Raw genomic sequence first — 7,500 nt, 5'->3', positions numbered from 1 at the left:
TCAAGGTCCGCAGAGAGTATCCGGACACCGCCGCAAATGCGGTGCTCTTCGCGTTCCGAACCATATCTCCCTTCTATAGGATTCCATGGAACTCGAACGCTCAGGCAGAAAAGAAAACTCTTCCCGGACCCCTCGGCGGCGTCTTCAGGCCACTTCGGGTTACCCCGTCGAACACTCGCTTTGAAACGAGGGAACGATTATTGAAACGGTTCCGCTGCCGGGTTCCGGAATAGGAACCGGATTCCCTTTCGCTCAAAGGGCGTTATTTAGTTCTTAAATTTTTTGTTTTCAAAAAAAAATAAAAATAAACACGCCGCATCGACATAAGATCTCTCCTTGAGCTTAGGATCGACTGACTCGCGAGCAACTACTGTTCACGCGAAACCCTTCTCCACGTCAGTCCTCCAAGGCCTCGCTGGAGTATTTGCTACTACCACCAAGATCTGCACCGACGGAGGCTCCAGGCGGGCTCGCGCCCAGACCCTTCTGCGCTCTCCGCCGCGCTCGTCCTACTCGTTACGGCCTAATAAAGCGTGCGCGCGAAACGCGCTCGCCGTATATGCCCGTAACGGTAGTGTATAGGCAAAACGCTTCAGCGCCATCCATTTTCAGGGCTGGTTGCTTCGGCAGGTGAGTCGTTGCACACTCCTTAGCGGATTCCGACTTCCATGGCCACCGTCCTGCTGTCATGAGCGACCAACGCCTTTCATGGTGTCCCATGAGCGTTTTTTGGGCGCCTTAACACTACGTTTGGTTCATCCCACAGCGCCAGTTCTGCTTACCAAAATTGGCCCACTTGGCACCGTCATCAGATCTCCGGCTTCATCGTTCGAGTAAGCCGGAGCTCTCACCCATTTAAAGTTTGAGAATAGGTTGAGGTCGTTTCGGCCCCAATGCCTCTAATCATTCGCTTTACCGGATGAGACTGTTCTTCATCGACGCCAGCTATCCTGAGGGAAACTTCGGACGGAACCAGCTACTAGATGGTTCGATTAGTCTTTCGCCCCTATACCCAGTTCCGACGATCGATTTGCACGTCAGAATCGCTACGGTCCTCCATCAGGGTTTCCCCTGACTTCGACCTGACCAGGCATAGTTCACCATCTTTCGGGTCCCAGCATCTCTGCTCAGAGCGCGCCTGCATTCACGGATTGGAAACGAGACGCCTCGGGAGTGCGAGAGTGCAGATCGCAAAGGACGTACACTCCATCCTCCCTGAGCGCGCGGCTAGCGCGCGCCTTCACTTTCGTTGCGCCTTTCAGTTTATACAAATACTCAATGACTCGCACACATGCTAGACTCCTTGGTCCGTGTTTCAAGACGGGTCCTGCGAGTGCCCGAAACTGAATCATCGCAGACAGAGACGCGCACGGTCCGAGACAGCACGGCTGCGACGACAGACGCGCCGCAACGAGGTCCGCGCTCGGGCAGGACCTCGTGTACGACGTTATCTTGCGTCGGGCCGGACGCGCCTTTAGAGAGCGCGTGCGCGATTCTTATCATTATACCGTCCGGCGGCCGATCGGCTACCGCGAAACGGTCCAACGTCCTGACTCCGCTCGCGCGAAGTGAACGCTGGGCTGCCCGTCGGCGGCGCTTAGATCGACACCCGAACGGGTCGCGATGCATTACTGAGAGAGAAGTGCACGCCCTCCGCGGACGTCGACGCGCACCGGCCCGTGCGACGCGATACAGCGCCCGATTAAAGGCGGACCGGACGTCGCATCAGAGCGCGGGCGCGTACGCCGCGGAATGACGATGAATCTCTCCGTTCGTTCATTCGAGTTTCGCAGGTTTACCCCTGAACGGTTTCACGTACTCTTGAACTCTCTCTTCAAAGTTCTTTTCAACTTTCCCTCACGGTACTTGTTCGCTATCGGTCTCGCGGTTATATTTAGCCTTAGATGGAGTTTACCACCCACTTAGGGCTGCACTCTCAAGCAACCCGACTCTTAGGAGAGTCCCTCTCGCCGCCGCCCTCCGTCGCTACGGGCCTGGCACCCTCTGCGGGAAAACGGCCCCGTTCAAGACGAACTTGGACAGGAGTATCGACGACGAGAAAGCGGAACCTCCCGAACACCACATCTCCCGCGCTCGAGACGATCGCGGGATTCAGTGCTGGGCTCTTTCCTGTTCGCTCGCCGCTACTAGGGAAATCCTTGTTAGTTTCTTTTCCTCCGCTTACTAATATGCTTAAATTCGGCGGGTGATCCTCCCTGATCTGAGGCCAACGATAAAAATTCGAGGCAGACGCGATATCCGTACGCGACGTCCCTTATTATATTTTTGACGACGACGAACCGACGGACCGCGCGCGCAAGCAAGCAAGCGCGCACGGCGGCCGGTCGTCGTCGCGGGACGCCCTTCGGACGTCGAGTCCGCCTACCGTACACCACCCCCACCGTCGCGATCATCGCGCGTCGCAGAGCGAGTGCGCGTGCGCGAGGCGCGCGCGTCGCGAGTCCTTAGAGGTCTCTAGACGCGCGCACGCACAACGCAACGCTGCACACACAACACGCGTTGCGCGATGAACGACGACGATGACGATGATGATGATTATGATGATACGAGCGTAAACGAAAATCTCGACACGCATACGCGAGCGCGAGTACTTTTCGTTAGCGATCGATCGTCCGGCCCTTTCGGTATCGGTCCGTATCGATACGATAATATAACGTTCGCACTGGAACGACGACGCGTATCACCGACATAATACGGATGCGTAGCGACGACGAGCGGTGAACTCTCTCGCATCGGGCTAGGCGCGCGCGCACATGAACATCACGTAATGTTTACTTACATATGTTTGTGTGTGCGTTACGCTTGCCGCGCAAGAAAACATTCACCGCCTGCCGGTCGCATCCGTCGGAGACGCGTCGTCTGTGCTTCCGATATATTTTATTATATCGTATACACGAACCGATGAGCTCGGACGAAGACCGCACTACGAAGACTCGCGTCTTAGCGATGCGTGTAATCTTTTCACACTCGTTTCATATTCAATACAATTCGATATATTTAAACGGACCGTAAACGCGCTCCGCGCGTACGCGGACGTGAGGGGTGCAGCACCCCGCCGTCCGTCGTCCGTCGCGAAGAACGTTCAACGGAAACCGTCAATTGTTCGAAAGAGCGCGCGCCCGCTCGCCCGCGCGCGGTAGTGCGGCAGCGGCAGCGCGACGACAGCGACGGCGGATAGTGAGAGAGAGAGAGTGAGAGCCGCGGCGGCGCGGACGAGAGACTCTTATTAGAGATCGTCCCATCGCACCGTCCGCGAGCTCGTTCATCACCCCCCACCAACCCGCCGCCGCCGCGTCGCGCGTCACCGCCGCGCGCATCGACCGGCGCGAGCGCACGTAGCGCGCGTTCTACACCGAACAGTGTGGTTTTTATATTTTAACAGCCGGCCCTCAGACAGGAGTGGTCCTGGATATTTCTCCACGGACCGCAATGTGCGTTCGAAATGTCGATGTTCAAATGTGTCCTGCAGTTCACACTATGACGCGCAGTTAACTGCGTTCTTCATCGACCCGCGAGCCAAGTGATCCACCGTCCAGGGTAATGGTTTTTTCTTAATGTTGTTATTACTTACGGTAGCGGCCTACGGCTCTCGCCGTCGGCCACTTGATTGTCCGTTTTTATGTATTAACGTCGAAAGTTGGTCGAATTCATGTGCGCCGAGGCGTTCATAAAGAAACGGCACCGAAAAAGCTTAACGCCCCGACGCGAATCCTTTAGAATGATGAACGACGACGACCCGCGCACCCCCCAACGAGCTGGCGTGACGCACGACATTGTCATCTTTCTAACCGCTTAAATTTCGTTTTGTATAGCGCCAACCGACAATAAAGGGCCTGAGCTAGGCAGTGGGGATTTTCACCGCTTCGAACGCTCCGTTTGGTATGCCCCGGTCGGCGCTCGTCTCTCGGCGTTTTTCCGCCACCCGGCCGCTTCGACGGCGGCGGAGGCAGCGGCGGCGGTAGCACTTTCGACGAATGCCACCACCGCCACCGGCCACCGCCACGGCGCCGTCGCCGCTGCGCCGTTAGGCGTAATAGACGCTAGAGACAATTATTTCACATTTTATTTTTTATACATATATACAAACACGCACACACACACGCACGCACACGCGCGCGCGCTCGTCCGCATTAGATACGAACAGCAGCGCGCGCGTACGTACATATATATGTATATATGTCGTATATATATATATCATTATGGATGTATTACATATATATATGTGTAAACACGGTATGTACGAAGTCGTCGTCGTCGTCGTCGTCGTCGTCGCAACAGCAACAACAGCAACAGCGGCGCAACAACGTTCGTGAACATATCACGCGTCTCGCACACATACACACACGTTAATGATCCTTCCGCAGGTTCCCCTACGGAAACCTTGTTACGACTTTTACTTCCTCTAAATGATCAAGTTTGGTCAACTTCCCAGCAACGCCGACGGCCGTGAAGCCACCGCGTGTCGGTCCGAAGACCTCACTAAATCATTCAATCGGTAGTAGCGACGGGCGGTGTGTACAAAGGGCAGGGACGTAATCAACGCGAGCTTATGACTCGCGCTTACTAGGAATTCCTCGTTTATGGGGGATAATTGCAAACCCCAATCCCCAGCACGAAGGAGTTTCAACGGGTTGCCCGGGCCTCTAGGCCAGGGAGAACATGCTGATTCCTTCAGTGTAGCGCGCGTGCGGCCCAGGACATCTAAGGGCATCACAGACCTGTTATTGCTCAATCTCGTGCGGCTCGAAGCCGCCGGTCCCTCTAAGAAGAATTTTAATACGTCGCCAGTGAGTTGCGCCACCGGAGCGGCGCACACCTAAATGACGACGCCTATTTAGCAGGCTAGAGTCTCGTTCGTTACCGGAATTAACCAGACAAATCGCTCCACCAACTAAGAACGGCCATGCACCACCACCCACCGAATCAAGAAAGAGCTGTTAATCTGTCAATCCTTCCGGTGTCCGGGCCTGGTGAGATTTCCCGTGTTGAGTCAAATTAAGCCGCAGGCTCCACTCCTGGTGGTGCCCTTCCGTCAATTCCTTTAAGTTTCAGCTTTGCAACCATACTCCCCCCGGAGTCCAAAATCTTTGGTTTCCCGGAAGCTGCCCGCCGAGCCATCGTAGTAACGTCGGCGGATCGCTAGATGACATATTTACGGTTAGAACTAGGGCGGTATCTAATCGCCTTCGAACCTCTAACTTTCGTTCTTGATTGATGAAAACACCTTTGGCAAATGCTTTCGCTGATGTTCGTCTTGCGACGATCCAAGAATTTCACCTCTAACGTCGCAATACGAATGCCCCCAGTTATCCCTATTAATCATTACCTCGGAGTTCTGAAAACCAACAAAATAGAACCGAGATCATATTCTATTATTCCATGCACGAAATATTCAAGCAGCATTTTGAGCCCGCTTTGAGCACTCTAATTTGTTCAAAGTAAAATTGTCGGCCCATCTCGACACTCACCGAAGAGCACCGCGATAGGATTTTGATATTGAACCGCCGTTTTACCGACGGCTCACCGACGATATGCTCCGCAGACGTGTCAGTATCACCGCGGATGCGGTGCACCGACAGCGCGGCGCACAAATGCAACTACGAGCTTTTTAACCGCAACAATTTTAGTATACGCTATTGGAGCTGGAGTTACCGCGGCTGCTGGCACCAGACTTGCCCTCCAATTGTTCCTCGTTAAAATATTTAAAGTGTACTCATTCCGATTACGAGGCCTCGTAAGAGTCCCGTATCGTTATTTTTCGTCACTACCTCCCCGTGCCGGGAGTGGGTAATTTGCGCGCCTGCTGCCTTCCTTGGATGTGGTAGCCGTTTCTCAGGCTCCCTCTCCGGAATCGAACCCTGATTCCCCGTTACCCGTGACAACCATGGTAGTCGCAGAAACTACCATCGAAAGTTGATAAGGCAGACATTTGAAAGATGCGTCGCCGGTGCTGGACCATGCGATCGGCAAAAGTTATCCAGATTCATCAAAATTAACGACTTCGGACGCGAGGCCCTCCGTCGATTGGTTTTGATCTAATAAAAGCACTCATCCCATCACTGGTCAGAGTTCTGATTGCATGTATTAGCTCTAGAATTACCACAGTTATCCAAGTAACCGAGGTAAGATCTAAGGAACCAAAACTGATATATTGAGCCATTCGCGGTATCGCCTTAATACGGCTTGCACTGAGACATGCATGGCTTAATCTTTGAGACAAGCATATAACTACTGGCAGGATCAACCAGGGAGCTAGCTAGAGCTAACACACACCAACACCGCACATACGAGAGATATGAGGGTGATGATGATATGATAGACGTGTGACAAGCGACGCGTCGGACGTTCGAAACGCCGTGACGCGCCGGTGCCTAGGTAGCTTTTTGCGTGCGTGCGTGCGTGCGTATTTATTACAATACACACACAACACCACACCGCAACAACAAAATGAATTCGTTTTTCTATCTGTTCACGGAGGAAAATGTATATCTCAACACTCGCCTCGCGTTCGTCCAGATTTACTTTGGACGCGGCATCGCGTCCGATTCATCGGAACGTTCTTTGACGAGACACATACAAATCTTCACTTTTATAAAATATCGTTTCGCAAAACGAACAATGACCGATTTCCAGCCCGGTTTTAGAGAGATCCGAAATCCTTGATTTATATATCATGATCGACCGTCGCGCGACTAGCGCGCGACGAGCTCGTTGATGCGATGCGTTAAGGGCCGCCCCGAAGTCGACTCGGGAGCCCAACGCCGTTCGCGTTAATTAAACGAGACGTTCTCTTACGCCTTCCGCTCTTACATAACGGAGACGTCGTCCGACACAGTTTACGGTGTGTTGTTGTGGGGAGATGATCCCCTTTTTCTTCCCTCCTCCCCGCCGCCGCTGTGTCGTTCGTGCGTTTGTCGGTTATAGAAGTTTCAGTTTCGGGCGTTCTCGTTGGTGGCGCGCGTTGTTTGTGTATCGGTGTTATTAGTTTTGTTCGATTCGCGCGCGTTTTCTAAGAATAATTTTTAAATTTTTTTTTTTTTTATAAAAAAAAAAAAAAAAAACTAAATCTAAAAAAAACGCAATCTCCGCAAACAAACTAACACCACCACCCACACACACCCCACCAACCAAAAAAACACACTCCACACTCCACAACCACCAACAAACAAAACAAAACAGAAGAGCATCGGAGAGAACTCGATTCGGCCGACCGGCGCGTCTCGCGCCAGTCCCATGTATATGCGGGAACGACTGTATGCGTCTCCGCGTAGCGCGATAGAGCGTTCGCGTATCGATTGCATACCACCGATCTACATATCTATATCTGACCCTGATCTCGATGTCATCGTCGTCGTCATCATCATCATCATCATCATCATCATCATCATCATCGTTCGACCCGATCGCGGATTGCGCGTAGCCAGCCGCCGATGCGTTCGCGTATCGATTTCTGAAAACGACAGAGTCCGGTCCCGTTCG

At 53.1% G+C, this 7,500-nt stretch overlaps 2 non-coding genes and 1 pseudogene across 2 annotated transcripts; all 3 read right to left on the bottom strand.

Moving 5' to 3' along the window:
* The window catches only part of LOC137927764 (large subunit ribosomal RNA), a 4,899-nt pseudogene extending 2,669 nt beyond the window's left edge, over positions 1–2,230 (bottom strand).
* Positions 2,231–3,404: 1,174 nt separating this feature from the next.
* Positions 3,405–3,561, bottom strand: LOC137927731 (5.8S ribosomal RNA). Its single transcript, XR_011107874.1, has one exon. It is a non-coding gene; the product is annotated as a 5.8S ribosomal RNA (ribosomal RNA).
* An 807-nt stretch (positions 3,562–4,368) lies between these two features.
* Positions 4,369–6,272, bottom strand: LOC137927659 (small subunit ribosomal RNA). The gene has a single exon (XR_011107807.1). It is a non-coding gene; the product is annotated as a small subunit ribosomal RNA (ribosomal RNA).
* Between the last annotated feature and the right edge of the window lie 1,228 nt (positions 6,273–7,500).

The sequence above is a fragment of the Battus philenor genome, unplaced genomic scaffold (assembly GCF_028537555.1).
Source record: "Battus philenor isolate CCGP_79_NKW_IND1 unplaced genomic scaffold, ilBatPhil1.0.hap1 SCAF_36, whole genome shotgun sequence".
Classification (NCBI taxonomy): domain Eukaryota; kingdom Metazoa; phylum Arthropoda; class Insecta; order Lepidoptera; family Papilionidae; genus Battus; species Battus philenor.
This window is presented reverse-complemented; position numbering and strand designations above follow the sequence as displayed.